At 36.0% G+C, this 18,887-nt stretch overlaps 1 long non-coding RNA gene across 1 annotated transcript in view; it reads right to left on the reverse strand.

Moving 5' to 3' along the window:
* Positions 1-287: 287 nt before the first annotated feature.
* The window catches only part of LOC140255327 (uncharacterized), a 39,096-nt gene continuing 20,496 nt past the window's right edge, over positions 288-18,887 (reverse strand). Inside the window, exon 3 of the long non-coding RNA XR_011904451.1 lies at positions 288-390. This is a non-coding gene — a long non-coding RNA (uncharacterized lncRNA). The remainder of the gene's footprint in view (positions 391-18,887) is intronic.

Consider the following 18,887-nt stretch of genomic DNA (forward strand, 5'->3'; position numbering starts at 1 on the left):
TCTCAGAAAAACCTCTGCTACGAGCAGAAGCAAAGTTCAAGGTCTTCTGTTGAATAGTTGAAGGATGCTGTGTTCAAATAAAAGGCTCCTAAGGAAATAATAGCAGGTCAATCCAGGAATCTGTCTGTTGTACAGACTGCAGTTTTGAGAGAGTCAGAAACTGAGAAAAATAATCTATTTAAAGTTTTACAAAGGCTTAGTATTATTTTATAATTCTACCTAATTTTAAATTGGTACCTCTTATGTATACTCAAGAATTAGCACTTTCTACAACATACCTGCTTTTTGCTGCATCACTTCTCAGCCCAATCCGTCTCAGCTTGTACATCTGTATTTTAAACTTGCTTCTCAATCTCCATCTACAATTTTTGTGTCGCCTTTATATCATCCCTATGAAGAAAAGCACAGAATATCATGTCTCAACCAAGAAGATTGCTGTTCTCTCTGCTCCAAGGAGCCAAGCAGCTGGTTGTCCTTCAGCAGGAACATGTGAAGTGTTCTGTGCAGTGCAAAGGCTCTACTGCTGGAAAAAGTACCAAATGAAAGGCATACAATTTCATTAATAATTTTCTACGGCATTTTCAGAGTATGAGCAATGTCACACTTAAAATGAGAACCCAAATTTCTCTTCTTCAGCCTAAGTTCATCCTGCAACTCCCACCTGAATCTTTTCATTTTTAAGTATTTTGTTGTTGGTTTTTTGATCCTAGAAGTAGTTTCATTCAGAACAGTTCAACTAAGCTCAACGTAGAGTTTTATGTTAGTAAAGCAGTAACGTGTGAACACGAGAAGTCAAAGATACTACATAATACATAAGATTCTCACACCACTGTTGCCATAGAACTGACTGGTACAAACATAGCTGCTCAATATTGAAACTCATTTTCTCTTACAGTAGCAGAGCTCAGTACAACTAAAAACAAATAAATGAAAGAAAAAACTACGCCAAACAAAACAAAGAGCATAAGAGCAATACCAATAAGGCACAGTTTCAAAGTCAGCTTGAATCCAAGTTGACTATGGTAATTCCACATATTTTCTTAAAACAGTTTAATTTCACTTAAAGAAGTTTCAGTTGCATTCAGCCATCCTCCTCTCTGCATAAGCATATATATGAACAGACACATACAACTACAATTAAACATTTGAAGACTGAAGAAGGAAGATATGTTCAGACACGATTAAAGTTCAAATATGATACCGAGTAAATTAGTGGGACTGGCAAAAGGAGGGAAAAGGTTAAAAACAATGTACAGCGTTAGAACAACTCAAGTAATTAAAAACAAATTACTTTTTTAAATTATTCATTTCAGCTTTTTATATTTGAAAAATAACACATTGGAGTTAAGTTCTCCTTTGTCCCTGTACTGCTTGCATTCACTTTTCAAATCTAGATCCTTACTTCTAGATGTGTAGAAACAACGTCAGTCATTCTAATGGATAGGAAAAACTAAGCTTGTAGTAGTAATACAGCAACACTGTCAATCCATAATTTCCTGCAGCAGTTTCATCAAATCCATAAGTGTAACACCTGTAAGGTTGGTATCATGCACGATTCCAGGAAGATTCTTTATCAAATAGTAGTCATGTACACATAAAAACTGGCTTATATTTTCTTATCAGAGCAGGTAATAGGATCTTAATAGATTGACAAGACTGTTGTGTCAATATTTGTTCCCAAATCACCTACACCAAAGCAGATCACCTGCAATTATCACTGTATTACTATCCCATTATGACATATAATTTAACATCACAATATGGAACATGAGAATGTTTTCAAATCTTTTATGTTATCATTTTACATTTCTTATTAAATTTGTTCTGCATTTGCAATGTTCTATAGACCTTTTTACGTGAAGTTAAAACATTTTAAGTAAACGCATTTTGTATTTCCACATCCTACAAGAAAACACAATTAAACTTGCAGTATCTTTTCAAATGCTAACACTTCATGTGACAGCAAATGCTCAAAAGTATGCATCCATAAATATACTGCCAGAGATAGAAGAAAAAAACATTAGAAGCCTTTTAACGTTGTTTTTTTTCTATTTTCCTCAAAAAAACATGGTTTGCAATGGAAGAGACAGCTTATATGAGTTTGATATGCATATCATAGAATCATAGAATTGCTCAGGTTGGAAAAGACCGTAAAGATCATCGAGTCCAACCACAACCTGACCATACTACCCTAACTAACAACCCTCCGCTAAATCATGTCCCTGAGCACCACATCCAAACAGCTTTTAAACACATCCAGGGATGGTGACTCAACCAGCTCCCTGAGGAAACTTAGGTTCCTCTTAGGACCTTCTCCATTTCTCCTCCTATGCCACATCACTCTCCTCAGAGCCTGGCAGCTGACCATTAGCAGTTGAGCTAAAATTTATATAATTAAAATTAAAATTTATATATCTGAAATAGCAACTAGAATGGTCTGCTCCCCTTTTCTCTGCAGTTTGTGCAAATGCTACTAGAAAGTATTTCTTATTTTATTTCATGAAAAAATTGACATAGAGAAATAAAGATTAAAGACAGCTTGAAAAATAAGAGACAGATGGAAAATTTAGGAAGCTCTAATTGATGTAGTCTTCTACTGTCACTGGCTACAGGTAAGAACATTTGCAAAAGGCGTGAAGCATGGTAACTTTATCAGAACCAGTGAAGCTGAGTTGTCTCACTTGAACCTTCTTTACATCAGTGAGAAAAGAGAAATTCTGGCCACATGTTTTCAGTGCTGGGTAAAAGATACTGTAACATTCTTGTATTCTTTTTGTATTGTCTTTTCATATTAACAATAGCTTCTAGTACCACTTTCGTGATATTTAAAGGCTTGTGAAATTTTCACTAAGGAGGAAATTTACATGTGATAGAAAAGAATTTAGAACAAGCATTTGAAATAATCTAATCAATTAGTTAAAATGAGGAAATTAGGATAATAGAGCAAAATTCCCTTAGGTATGTATTGTTTTCATATGACTTCAAATATGCTTCTGGTGATCTACTATTCATTAGAAATAACCTAACTTGAAATCACGAAGTATGATGCTATGTCTTTAGTTTAAAATATTTTTTCAATAGTTGTTTTGGAGACTACATTGCTAGGAAAAAACAAATAATAATGCAGATGATGATGATGATGATGATGATGATTATTATTATTATTATTATTATTTCTCTGCATTGCTTTAATTTATAAAATCTATAACAAATTAATTCCATTAGTTCTATTGTTACAGGCCATGCAGTTCTCCCAGACAGAACTTTTAGCAAGTGGTAAGTTGTTCTTGCCCGCCCACATCAGGCATTTCATACTCAGTTTTTCCTTCCACATATATTACCATTTATGCACTTAAATACCATTAGTCAAAACTAAATTTTCCAAGACTACAGACTTGAGAAAAAGGGATCCTTTTTTATTTAAGGACCAATGAACATGAAAATAAATAAATAAATAAATAAATAAATAATAAAAACAAACAAACAAAAATACACCTGCAAAATAAAAGAAAAACATAACATTGCAGAACTTTCCTTTTTAATTGAATATTTATTCATAAAATCATGGAGTCGTTAAAGTTGGAAAAGACTTCTGAGGTCATCCAGTTCAACCATTGTCTCATCACCACCATATCCACAAATCCATCTGTCAGTGCCATATCCACACATTTATTGAAAACCTCCAGGGGTGGTGACTTTTGGGGTATGCATTCTTCTTGTGTATGTGTAACATGGATAGGGACATGAGGAGAGGAATATGTAGAAGGTGAGAGGCTGATCCAAGAATGTGAGTCTACTCTCCTTAAAACAGGCAAATACTGACCTCAACTATGAGACTGCTGGGTTCAGGCTCTTCTATGCTGAAACATCTAGAATCTTCATCTACATTTCTTTGTTTCTTTTTTGTTCGATTGATATAAGCAGGGCAAAACACAAACATACCACTGAAAAAAACTACAAATTTCGATATTTGGTCAAACTTAAGCGCTGATCTTCATCTGAATTTCTTTAGAATTCCAGGTTATTAAGATGAGAGGATGCTTGTTTGTTTGTTTTTTTAATATATTTCAATAGAGAGAAACACGTCTCTTAGTTTTATTGACCAGTGAACTGCTATTTAAATTTATTTTTGCAGCTTACATTAAGATTCTATGTAGACTTCTCATTATATTACTATTTTAAAATTCATATTTTTAATGGACAGCAATCAGTTAACCTTCTTTTACACAACTAAGTTTGTCAGTTGTCCACAATTCACATTCATTATTTTTTCTGGCATGCTACAAATCTTTTCTCCTATGATTCTATTCTTCTACCTTGAGTTTTGGAATAATTTAAGCTTATTATTGTGATATCAGAGGTTGAAAGTAGATGCACTGGTATTCACTTCTTTCTTTTACATTTGATTTTCAAAGGCATTTAGTTTTTGACCTTTGTGATTATTTTCAAATGTCTGTGCTTCCCAATAAGTGCTTACTTTCTTTCAGAATACACAGATGTTGCATTTTTGAAATCTTTTAACACAGAGTTTTGGTAGCCTTAGGAAAACACAGGTCTAGTGGATCAAAGGCAATGTTTGATTGTAACTCAGTTCCATATCAGAGACATCTGAATTTAAATGTGCACATTTGAAGTGCCGAGCATCTTCCACTCCTTTTAGAGTCATTGGAAGTCTATTCCATACTGTGAAGAGAGCTTAGAGAAAAGGTCCGCTTTGAATATAAGCTTTGATTTCCGGATGTGATGACTAGCCTAAGCACCCCACTGAAAGGAGGCAGACTCTAAAGTAGAGGTGCCTCATGCTATTTGAGGCTCCAAAGGCTGTCCAAGACATTTGAAGATTATGGGCAGGTAGGATTTGTCTTGCTTTGCCTTGACAAGAACTTGTCTTACAAGTGACCAGCAGGTTTCCAGAGGTTAGGTCGAGTACTCTGTCATCTCATAGGGGACTGGACCCCTATATCCAAGCACTTGGATCCAGAATAGATCAATCATAGATCAATATGTATTCATGTATGTGTATTCTTATACATATGAATAGTATTCTCCTTGATAGAAAACACAAGTCTATTCTAACTCTTGAAAACATCGACAGGGAATCTGACAAGTCTGCTTAGAATTACGCCCAAGTGGAGAAAGCAAGGAAGATCAGACATTCTTAAGGTTCTAATTGATGAAGCAAAAAATACAACTGCAGAATTTGCATATTCGTCCTCTGAAAGGTGATCAATCTATCAAATAACAAAGGAATTAAAAAACAATGTGTGACCATAACAAACTGCATTTCTATAGTGAGTAGAAATTAATTTACTTCACCTGAAAAGGATGCTGATTTAAGTCTGTATCAGAGAAACTGCTTAGAAGCGTATGAAGAGATGAAACAGTATTTGTAGAATTATGCTCATTACAGGTAACTTTCCAAAATGAATGACATACCTAATCGGCAGAACTCAACGAGTTAATTTTCAAGGAAACCACACAAAAGGTGTATCAAACTACCCTCTTAAGACCCATTAACATTTAAAAATGCTTGATGGCTTTACACAGAGAAGCTTGAAAAATATGCTTCTCTAATTGTAGTTAATAATTAAAAAATAAAAAATAAAGAACAGAGTTCTCCTGCTATGATGCTGGAAACTAGAAACTGGCCTGTGCAATACAATACTAGAGCAACAAATACTATTCTGACCAGCATCTCACCACATTGAATCTACTAGCCAATCTTTCTTTCAAGTACAAAAAAATCCTGTTTGTATTCAAATCTGAAAGATTAGACAAAAAAAGAAAACCAAATTACTTTGTAGGTGCATTACATTCTGCTTAAGCCATTCGGTTAATCATTTTAGCCCACCTCTGTACCTCAGCCAGTTACAGGAAAATAAATCTGTGGCAGTGGCAGTATTAGTTCAAATAACAAAGCCTTAATGATTAACCAGGTATTAACACCAAAATGATGCTGAAAACAGCAGAGAAATTCTTATTGGAGAACTTCAAAAATATTTTTACAGCTTCCAGTAAAATAAGATATAGCAATAAAGTTGATTGATCAGTGTATCTAGATTAATCATATTTTTATTAGTGTATAACTGAAATGAAGAAAGGAGATAGACTTCACAGCTACAGCGATAATTAGGCACAGCAGTTGTACAACAGGGATTATAAGGTTATGGATAATTTGAGAGTAATGGAAAATTACTTCAGGAGTTACATTAGTTTGTTTTGTATTTCAGATCAAGCAATTCAGAAGCTTCATACTGAATCCCAAGAATGGAGGCATGCACATTACTAGAATATAATCCATTTTCTACCCACTAAAATAAAGGGCTAACTCTCCTTTATCCCCAGTCACACCATCTGAACACTTTTAAAACTCATGTATTACCCGAATATTATTTTTTATCTTTATTTTACAAAATGTTAAATGTCTGCCACTTAATCAAAAAATTAACCTCTCACCTAGTCCCAAGATTTTCAAATGCTAGGAGAATAATTACTGGATCTAATGGATTTTGAAATAAATTACTTTATGTTCAGAGTAATCATATTCACAATTGCACCACTGCCTTCTACCCATATTAATTAATGGAGTTTGTCCACTCTGACCTCACAAAAGGGAGAAAGTTGCACTGCGCAGACCCCACAGTCAGAGAATAAGATCTGTGCTGTACCAAGTCAAAGGTTATTTATTTCAGTAGGATCAGTAGCATCCTTTCACTCAGTAATACACTCTCAGATAACATAACTACATTCTTGTTTTAGACACACCAGGCCCTTATGTGATACAGCCTAATTCCGTTCACACTGAATAATTTTCTGCAGAATATCTACTGTAGATCTAACAAACATGCAATACAAATAAAGACTAAACCAAATCTGCTGCTCTGTTTCCTTTTATTTCTGACTTACAGCCATCTTTTGAAATTATCCAACAGCATCATTCTATCCTCCATGAGAGAAAAATGCCTGATCTTGCTAGGTACGCTATGCCAATTCTGTTCAAGATTACCATTTCTGTCATTTTTTCCCCACATAAACTAACATTTCTGTGATCAGCCAAGGTAGCAAACATTATACAGTAAGCAAAGACATTCCATACAGCTCTGAAAATACACTTCACCTGACACTCATAGGGTGTTGGAGTTACTTGTCTGTACTGCCATGCATAAGAATTTTGATGAGCAAATAAAAAGCTGATATCATTGCACAGTTTTCATTTTTCTGCTCTAACAGAGTTTTAAATCCCATCTTAGCCGTGGTAAACCAACGTAGTAACCACTTAAGCTAATCAGCTATTTGTAATACTTGAAAACTGGATTTCCCATAACAATTTTCCCCTTCTTGTCCACATTTCAATAACTTGAAAGGGCATGTATGGACATTTGTGTGTATCTACCTCTGTTGGGATTCTTTTTATGTAACAATTTAAAATGTTTCAGTTGTCAACTGAAATCTATTGATACTTGAAAAAAAAAAAAACACAACACCGTATGACAAAGGAGGACTCCCATTTGAAAAAAAAAAAAAACAACGAAAAATGTACAGCAATGCAACATCTCTGATGTTATGTTCAAGGCTAATGTCCATTTTTCCAGGTAACTAACATAGAAGTTTAGATTTCTTCATAAACTTCCAAAGAAATAAAAAGAAGAGGCACCTAAATATACATTATTCTTTAAGATTAGAAAGGTTGCTTCTACTAGATCACTGCTTATAAGCAGATTACAGTGGATGTGCATCAACTTTTAACTTCAGTTCAGTTTATAAAATTATTTCCAATTTCTGTGTACTATTTATTCATTCATTCCTACTGTTCAGATAGATTTTGTTTTTATTGCCCCCCTTTATCCGCAAAAAAATAATTATTATCATTAAAAAAAAAAAAAAAAAAAAAAAAAAAAGAATAGGAACTATCACTATAAAACCTCTGGTGATCTCTCAATTTACGAAGATGCATATCCTCAAATTCACACTTACTTCATTAATGTTCCAGACAGCTTTAATAGACACTTCTGAAGAGTGCACAGATATTTCAGGATAAATTTTATCCCTTTACCTACACATCTGCAATTATGGACCAAGAAATGTCTAACATAGATCAAGTAAAACCGACTATTTGTTCCAAGACCACAAGCAACAATCCTGAAACAGAGAGCAGGTGCTAACCCCAACCAAAGAATGAGAACTTTATGACAACTTATTTCTGAGAGGATCTGCAGTATCTTCCCCATTTGTACAGAAAATTGAGATTTTTATTTTCTGTCCTCTAGAATGAAATAAAATTCAGAGGAGGTGAAGGCAGCTGTTTGATGCCTGAGAGACTGGAGAAAACTTGAGAAGTAGAATAGCTGCAAAGAGGAGCCTACCAGGACTCAGTGGAATGACAAAATCAGATAACACAGGTCTCTCACCTTCCAGGTACGTTCCTCAGCTACTTCCTAGGGGTTACTATGGCTCTTTCCACTCTGGGGATTTTATGCTGCTGCTAGACATTTAAGCGTTAAGCAATGCTGTATTTCTTCAAACTAATGGGTAGATCCACTACTGAGAGAAACTACAAAAACCTATATAGAAATAAAATTAATTTAGCTAGAAATTACTAAATTCAATGATGCAATTTATCCATTTTACTGGTATCAAAAGCCCATGCATTATATTTCATTTATTTGCAAGGTACTCGAAAATGGTTTGCATTTGGTCCTTCTTATTAAACCCAACTGGATAATCAATACATTATTTGCAAATAAAGAAAAAAGACAAGATCATTACCTACCCATGATGCACATAAAAGACATAAAATTTATTGACACAACTCCTCATACCAAAACACTGTTATTTCTGCAAGTTTGCACCTCACAAATTACACTCTTGTGTAAGACGTGTATCTGAGACACCACAAGACTGCTTCCTCTCTAGCATCAAATATAACATACCCTTTCTGCATCACACACGAAGCACACCTGTCATGTTTTTGTTTTTTGTCAAATTAGCACATCATCATCCAAATTGGATCAATCTGAGCAATCCATCTGTCACTAAAAATGTTAGGGGTATATTATCATCATCATATATAAGGAGTTACGCACACAAATGCCAGCACACCAAATTGATTCAATATCCATAAGAATATAAAAAATTTCAGAAATCAATCATATGTATGTAGCGCTTGACACAGAATCCCAAGTCCTTCAGCTCAAAGCTTGAGAAGGTACATTTCATGGAACAGCCAAACAAATGTAAAATCACCAGTTGGAGTTGCTGGCCTTACTTTTCTGTTTGTTTTGTTGTTGTTGTTTGTTTGTTTGTTTGTTTACATAAAAAATTGCTATTTCCATATCTCAAACTTGATAAATAAGATAATAAATATAGAGTAATAAAACTAATAATCACAAGTACAAAAAGAATGTTTTAAGAGAACAAATTCTTGCTGTAGGCAGATATTTAAAACACTTAAAACTTATAAATCCAACTGCCACAGCACAAAAACAAACAAGCAAGTATACAAAAATAAAAAAAAAACAGACCCCAAATTAAACATATGAAAAGTACCTTGCTATTTTTACACCTCTGCTTAACAGAGCATGCATAAATAAACTTTAATTAAAAGAAAGCATTTGTTTCTGGTACTGCATGCACATCACAACTTTTTATAGGTATATGCTTTATTTAAACCCAGGAGATACAAAAAGAAGGCAAAAGAAAACAGTCCACATCTACACTGTGCACAGCCAGACCCAGCCTTGGTTTCCCAGGAAAGGCTACAAACTCCCCACTCTGCTCCTCCACGGTTTGTTTGGCAATTGGTTAAGTAGAATGATGCACTTTGTTTAAAGTGCTGCTTTAAAAAGACTAAGTATGGTTTGTTTGTTTTTATTTAAAACTGTTGATAACAACATCCCAGGAAATTTGTCTATATTGAAAAGCTAAAGATGTGTGACATAAGAGTCAGGCTGCAATCCTCAGTTGGATTATAATTACTATAAATTGCTTTACATTTCCATATTATTATTCAGTAATTTGAATTTAGGACATAACAAATTTCTGTAAAGAGCAAGGTGGTGAACATGGCAGGGTTATCCATTCCTTCCTCAATACACCTTTGTCTCTCACTGCCAAAGTCTGAGGTTTTAAACTTCCACACATGAAGCCTCAGTGTGACAAAGCTCCTGGTTCCCTGCCGAAGTATATTCCCTGCTTCCCAGAAAATCATTAGATGCCATTGTAACTCAATCTATTATTGTAGGATTTTGCTGTCAACTGGGTAGAAAAAGGGAAATGAAAGCTCAGAGCCACTTATTGTTTCTCTGATTTCCAGCAGTTGATCCCAGACACCAAATGCTTCTGACAATGAATCAGACATCCGCAGCGCAGATACATTTTCCAAACTTAGGCCCAGGTTTTAATACTTGTAATGAAATGCATAACTTTTACTCTGTTGCAATAAACACTTAATGGATAGTTACTGTGTAAGGCCCCCGTTGTTCAGACTGATTACAAAGTAAGGATTAATCACTAGATGGTATGGACTGACAGACCAAAGACTCAGTTTTTAAGTCTAATAGTCCCTCAGCAGGTTCATACCCTACAATGAAGTAAAAATTCATCTAAAAATAAATGTAAAAGGACGAGCAGCACAGCATTCTGTGTGCAGCAACAGTGACAGTAATGCCAAAGGGTCCTGGACAGCTGTGCTCCAGGTGTTTATTTGCATTACCCTCTTCCTGATATTGCTGCAAGTGCAGAGGGGGCAAAGAGCAATGCTAGCACAGCCAAATCCATAGAGAAAATTTCAAGAACTGGGATTCAGAGCCAGGAAATCAGAAAGAAAGACCTGGAGAAAAGCCTGAATCAAAGCAGAAGCAAGTCACAAGAACTGCAGGGGAATTAAGCATGTTTCATTACATATACACTATCTCACCTGTTGCACTTTATGCCACACAACTCCAGAATCAAATCAAGCCAACCCCAGCAAGTATGACACAACCTTTAAGCCCCCTAATGCTGATTCCTTGTGAACATGCTCCACTTGCCACTTGGACAAACTCTTAGAGAGCAAGGAATGGGATCACAAGGGCCAATATACTACCTTAAAAGTCTTTCCAGGAAAATCCCAGCAATATGCATAACTGTTAGCTAAGATAGATGGAAACCTGACAAGAATAAAAGAAGCAATCAGTGCCACAGCAGGCCTATTCACAGCATACTAGTCCAAATGGCAAAATTTAATCCACATACGTGTCCACTGTAAAGTTTTGAAATGTATTAACAATTCATTAAAAGATTTTTCTACCTTTCTTGGAATTATAATGAGAAGATTAATCAATCAGCAACAAAAACAGACCCTAAGGATAGATAAGAATATTTTTACAGGCAAAGGATAAAAGCCAGGATTCAATCACAACTTATATTTAGACAAGAATAGAAAAGTTAAAATTGTACATAAATAAAAATACCTGATGCATGCATTTTAATAAGACTGAGAATTTTGTTCTTGGCATGTAAGGAAGGCAGAGAAGAGTGTTTTGGAAAAGGGATGAAAGGTAGCCATGCACATCAAAGGCTGAATATCCTGTGATTAAAAGAAGCTTTAAAGCTAGCAGACAAATGTGACTGGTTAGGCTAATCACAGATCAAACTTTTCTTACACCTGCACTTTTACAAAGACTTTCAACAGCACAGCAATATCATCTTAAAGTCTTATGTTTCATGTCCTGAGATTTCTGCTGTAGAGTCCTAGGAAGATATTTAATGATGAACAGCCTTTTCAAAAGAAAGAAATGAAAACTATTTTATAGCTTCCATGAAGTCTTTGTGCTATAGTTTTTCTTGCTACAAACCAGAAAACTTAAATATCACCAAAATATTCCAGCATTCAGAGAAAAAGTGCCTGCTCAGCCAGAAATCCAGAGCACATCACTATTAGGCATTAGAAAAAAAATGTGATATTTATATGACATTATACATGGCACATGTAGGAAATAGAATCACTTTTGCTTCTTTTTTATCTCTCCTGACACACTGCATTTTTCCAGATTATTCAGTTCCATGAAGCAAGAAATCATCTGCATTATACACGTACACACGATGTCTTCTCCCTGATATGCAGAGCCATACATTGAGGCGTCAGCCCACAGTCTGTATCAAACACATTTCACTATGAAGTAGTTGACTTCAGAGGATCATTCAGTGGTTACAGACGAGTAGTTATGTCAGACTGATGGATTGTGTCCATACTACTGTTTCTATAACAAGACTACAGTGACGTCTCCCCATGAGGAGGGAAATTTATTCTGAAATACTTTTGCTTCTAACAAAGCTCTCTGAACTGGAATCTTAGTTGTGCTGCTGATTTTAGCATGGGTTTTTTTGTTTGTTGTTTTGTCTTTTCTTGATTGTTCATCTAAGAATAGATGTGAAATTATTATGGAAAACAACTACATTATACGGTGCTCAAAGGAGAGAAGCTAGAACACACTTATTGATACAATATGGATATAACACAGTGATATAACAAAGCTGAATTGTAAATAAGACAGCGACATAACAAGATTTGAGATGGCTGGATACACTTATTGACTGCATAGAGAGTAGGGTTAAACACACACACACACACACACACACACACACCTTTTAGGCATAAGTTCATCCAGTCCTCTGCTGTTGAACCAGGGGTCTGGTATCAGATCTTTCAGCCCCTAGCCTGAGACAGATTTATGGTTATTAATCTGTTTTAGCAAGACTGTTATCAGTACTGCTGGTTTTCGGCTTCCTTTGCAAGGCCTTGAGAGCAAGGCCAGGATGAAAAAGGGAAGCTGGGGAGGTGGGAGGAGAACAAGGAGAGCACCATCACAAAAACATAACAAAAATGTTTTCAAGAAAAATTTCAATCAAACACTATGAGTGAGCATTGTTTTGTATATTTAATTTTCTGTATGCACAGCTGTTCATCTAGGTCTTATAAGTGAATTTGTAGCGCCAGCGAGAGACAGAGGCAATGTCTAATGAAGTCATTAGTGAATTGAATCTCTGGAGAGAATGGTCATTGCTTTCTGCAAAGCATAAGGCCTAAGTAAGGCTTTAAGCAGTGTAATACATTTGAAGTGTCTTTTTATTCTTTGCTGTGCGTGAAATTTATCTGGTTCCAAATAGAGACTTGAAATTTGGAAGAGACTGAACGCCTTCTGGAAGAATTAGAAAAAGCCAGTTACAGCCAGATACACTGCTTGTATAGGCTGACAGCCCCCTTGAAGTCAGAGTTTAGCCCTTATGCAGTATGCTTCAGAAATTTAGCCAAATGATTCTCTCAGAAGATCATCAAAGGAAATGTGTGCAAGACTATCATCTCTGCTGTGCCTGTGGTTTGATCCTCTTTTGGCTCCTCAGCAGACCAGAATGCCAGAGCTTCGGATAAGAGATTTTGGAAACCTCAGAACTATTCTCTCCTCCTTTGTACAGCAGACAATGCCTGCTATTTTCAGCCAGAATTCACTTATTTCCATTTCATGCTACACTATTATTCATATATTGCTTGCCTCTAGAAGAATACAGTATGTTGTGTGGTACAGCATTTTCACTCAAACTTATTGTAATGGTGTCTTGTGACAAAAATTATAGGAAAAACAATAAATGATACATCCCTGTTGTGGTGCTCACGGTACTTTTAAACAAACATTAAAAACACAGTTCTAGAGAAAAAAAGAAAAAAGAAAAAGGTAAACAGCTGATACAATTATTTTACCAAGAGAATTAAAAGTCTTAAAACTCCTCTCCCTTCAGGCTCTTGAATAAAGACAGTACATGGAAATTACATGTTTGAAGATTATAGTGTAACAATTTCCTTTCTACATATGCCATCAGTATTTTCAGAAAGTAGCCACACCAGAGCTTTGCTGTTCTTCCCTTTTACTCATAATTTTGTCTTTCTTCCCCAAAATTATTTTCTTCTTCTTTTCTTCTCCTTTAGACAGTATTTTCACTGTCAGCTGCATTTTCACTCAATGAAAATGCTAATAATCAAGTTTAGATTTGAGGACCTTCAGAGCAGGAAAAAAGTTATACCCCCAGAAACCTGGCAATGTAGAAGAAAATGTCCATTTGTTCTTATTCTTTCTAAATTCTCTAAGTCAGACTGAAGCATGGCATAAGATGAAGTGGAACAATTACATAACCTCATTTAGTTCCCCAAACAGCAGACACAGTAGCACCATTGTAGTAGTATCAGCAGACTGACAGTACAGTAATGTTTCCTACCATAAACGCTTCATATCTTAGTATCACAAGGAAGGTTTTTTGCCAGCACAGTAGATCTAGACCTGCAAATTCATTTGACTACTGGCTGATGCTCAGTAGCTTACCATAGGAATTTGATCATATCATACCTATTTCGAGACTCAAACTTGTTGCAAGTCTTGTGTCTCTTCAACTATTCTATTTTATCCATCACCTCACATTTAAAACCCACAAACTCCTTTCAGTACATCTCATAGAACTAAAGAAAATCTAGAAAGCTACACTAACACTGCTGTTTACATGATCTGGTAGGGCCAGAGCTCTGTATACTACAGACTTAACACTTTTTAAAAACATTGGTTAGAGGATGGAAGAAGCACAGCACAATCAGCAACAACATCACAACCAGAACTACAATCTGTACTTAGTTTGACTTCAAAGCATCCCTTCAAACTAATAAGAGCAGCACGGCAGCGGACCTCAAGTTCTATTCTACGCATACTTAGAATGATGTTGAAAAACGAATTTGACTTTCTAAATATTTAGATTTGCACCAGTCTGGCTAAACTTTATGCAAACACTGTAGATCTGCAGTTCAATATATAAATGGAGATTAAGCTCCAAAGTGTATATCCAGCCCCTGCAGACATAAACAATTACAGAAAGTGAAATTCATGTAATTGAGGTGCTAAATTATATTGTATACTGAACAGGGAAACTAATTGATCCTACGCACCTGTTCCACACAGTAAGAGGTTTTCATTCCATGCTATGGAAAAATAGTGGGGGGAAAAAGTGATGTTCTAGATATCCAAGCAGCTCTACTGAAAATATTCATTAAAAAAACAATTTAAAAACCTATTGCAATGTTTCAGGTGTCATGAAAACTACTAAACAGGAGTCAAGGCTCAGAAAAACATCTGAGGACATTGTATGTATCTTCGTTACTCTGTAATAAATGAGTGAAAAGGGGTAAAAACATAGAAACTATGTAACTGACTGTGCCTAACCAGTCAGTCCTTCAGTGGAGGCTACCCTCCTGCTTTCAGAAGAGCAGGCTGCCATCTCATATTCACCTGCATTTCAGAATTGAGCAGACAGGGGAGAGTGGAGGAGAGATGTCACTTCAAAAGACTGCCATGCAGCTCTGAAGCATAAGGATGTTGCCTCTGTTCACCATCCTGAAGCCACAGGTACCAAAGGCTTGTTCTTCTGCTACAGTGAATGCAAGTCAGCAGAAGTGTCTCAAGCCCTATTAGAATTTATCAACCCTTTTCTGCAAGCAAAAATGGGTGCTTTCATGGAACTGCTTCACAGGACAGGAACAGACCAAAGTTTGGATTTAGGAACATAATAACATCTATTGTTTATTGGCAAATTTTCCCTAGCTAGTAATATGTTATATATATAGCATACTAGTATATATTAATATGCTAGTATTTCCAGCCAGTACCAAACCAAGAACCAGTCATTCATTATCTTGAATTCTAAACACCAAAAAGCAGAATAATGTATTCTGGTTAAAAAATAATCACTAGATCACTTTCATCGCTCTCAACCTGCGTAGCAGTGGGAAAACAGTTATCAGCATTGTATCAGAAGTCCTGTATTTAAAAAATGAAATGATCAAGTGAGGTAATTGACAGTAGAAACAGAGATATCTGTGTAGTCTGTACTCAAGTTCTGACCCAAGGCAGACAGGCATAAAAACACAGGCTCCTCCATATCCCCTATCACTGTCAATTTCACAGGCTGTTCCTTTTCTCTGTAACTGTGCTTCCTCTTTCATGGCCTTCTCTAAGAAGGTTAAATAAGGAGTATTTGAGTTAGGTGTTCGAATCCACTTTGCTAAATTCACTTGGTAATCAGGGAAAACAAGTTTGATCCACTTTAATTGCTCCTGTTAAACTATTGTTTCAGAGTGGACAAGTATGAGCAAAGCATATTTAAATAAAATTAAGTAATTGCTCTGCAATTTTTCCTGATAATAACAATTCCATGTAGCTGGATAGGCCAGTGACCATTTAACAAAAAAGTAAACAAAAATAATCATTCTATTCATTTCTCACCGACAGCATATAGCAGGTGACTGATAAGAATCCTTACCCACTGAGAAATTTTCTTCTTTCTTCTGACATGTGGATCACATTCCCTCAGCTTTCAGTCAAGCCAGCTTTTACTCCAGCCAAAAGTCACATGCCAAGCTTTAAACAAGACTGCTCTCTCCCCTGAGTAAAATCCTCAAGCAACTTGTGTTTTTTTCCATCAACACTCCCTTACTGCTCCGTAGAATCCCATTCTTTGCCAGTCTGGGACATTCATCGAAGTAAAGCCACTCAGGTGACCAGGCTAATATTAGCACACCTGACACACAGCAACTGAGCACGCCCTTAGATACCCAAAATCTTAACTGAACAACTAAGCAAATGACAGTACTCAGAGAAACCAACCATACAGCTCCAGCTGAACCACCAGTTGGTGGCTGGGAAGGGACAGGAGATTTCTCCTCATGTTCATCTCAGCTCCCAAACCAAACTGGAGCATTACTCACAAGTCCCAGCCTCGGGAAGCTGTGCTTTGTCAGAAGAAAGATAACAAAGCCACAGAATAGCTTAGGGTTCATTTTATGTTTCTGTAGTAGCAAAAAAAATTGAAGTAGTGCCATTCCCCTCTCTGCCAGTTCTGAGGATGACAGCCCAGAAGGATTATGCTTGATTACTTCAGGTCTTTGTCATCCAGTAAATGGAAAGGATGGAAATTAAAGCTGCACTCCAATTAGTTATAAAACTAATTCAGAGTTATTAAATCATTGCAGAAGCTACTTCTGAAGAGTGTGGCTTACTAAATCTCTTAAAATATATTGACTTCATCAGCCTCGACCCACATGGCAGCTCTTCCATTCAGTAACCAAACTATTTCATGTAGAGATTAACCTGGTGATCCCACACTTGAATGGGAATGCTACAGGACTTCATTCATATTCTAGCACCAGCAGTCTGTTGGGAAAGGCTAATTAATCCATGCTAATAGAAAAGTGATGGAACCCAAAGCCTGAAAGAAACACTGAAGAAAGGCTCAGCTAAGGTACTTCAGCCATAACACTAAATATTATGTGTTACTAGTAAGTGTTATGTTATCCTACCAAATCAACAAAACCCACAGGAAACGGATAAATAAATCATTAGCTGGATATTGTAACCAGTGCCTGCTAAACAAACAGCTTTTGTGTTTGTCATTTAACATTGATTTAACAGCAACAGCAAGCAAGGATTCTTTTTATATACAATAAATTTAATCGAGGAAGTAAATTTTCCTTAATTTACCCTGAAATTCCAAACACTTAAAAAAACTTCCAAACTGCAGGAGTCATGTCATGAGAACACAGCTGTAACACAAGCTTCCACTTCTGATATTACAAAGAAGTATACAAACTCTGACTGAATTTAATTGTAAATTTGCTCTTTGGATTCATGAAGCAGTGAATAACAGTTTGGAACTATTCATTATATTTATGAAGAAGAATTTCAAGTATGTGCATGAATACCCAAAGACTGCTAATATCACAGATCTGGGCTGCAAACTTCAAGAGAATTACAGAAGTCCTTCATTTCTTTTTTTTATTATTATTTACAAAGGAGTATTCTCAGTGAACTAAACTTTCCATTCGAAAGGTTAATTATTCTTAATTCTGGGACCTAGAGCAACACAAAATATCTAGCTTATTAATCTTACTTTTAGAAAATTGATTCTGACTGCTTTTATTTGCCTTTTTTGTTGTTCTTGACAGTAATTTGAGGACTTAAATAATCCTAATATTACGATGGGTCTTGATTGAGACTCGTAGCACTGAAAGAAGAGCTTTTAGTTTTCAACCCTGCCAAACACAATCAACAGCAGTTCAGATTTTCCCTATATCACATTTTCTCTTTGCTAGTAGAAAGCAGAGAATTAGACCCAAGAGTCATATTCAGACCATCTGCTTTAGAGAATGAGTTTACATGCAGTTCAGAGCATGGTCAGGGAGCCTAATTTCCCAAAATAGTACTGTAAGGATAGATTTCTCCAAAACACAGTTCGGAGTATAAAGAGCCGAATTCCTTTAAAGGAGACACTTGATAACCCAATGCATTAAACACCTAGCTAACTTGTGCACTAACTAGCTTAGGTCTTCTTCAACTGCTTTTCTCAAACTCCTAATTGCCCATAGTAGTAAGAAAATTTAGGAAGCTACTGTCCACGTACAGGCACTCAGAGGGCATCTGCCCTGAATATTCTTCCCATTCTGGGCTCATGGACAGGTAGATAAACAGTTTCAAATGTTCTTCTGGATGGAAAAAGACCATCTGCAATTTTATTCTGCAGTGGCTAATCAAATATTTGAATGTAATTCATTAGAATTAAACAATACTGCGTTTCTCTGTAATTGTCCACAGGAGAACCAGGATGAACACGATTGCTCTCCTTATCAAGAGCTGCTGCAAATAACTAGGTCAGAGCCGGTGCCACAGAACCAGTTTGCAGAAGGCACCCTAGCAGGAAACTGGGTTTTAAAATTCATATTAAATTGCATGCAAGTTTACACCACATGACATTTGTCAGAAAACAGGCTACTCACGGCTCACACAACTTCTTCCTTCACTAATGCTTTCTTTCCCATTTGG

This window comes from Excalfactoria chinensis, chromosome 8, assembly GCF_039878825.1.
Source record: "Excalfactoria chinensis isolate bCotChi1 chromosome 8, bCotChi1.hap2, whole genome shotgun sequence".
In the NCBI taxonomy this organism is placed as follows: domain Eukaryota; kingdom Metazoa; phylum Chordata; class Aves; order Galliformes; family Phasianidae; genus Excalfactoria; species Excalfactoria chinensis.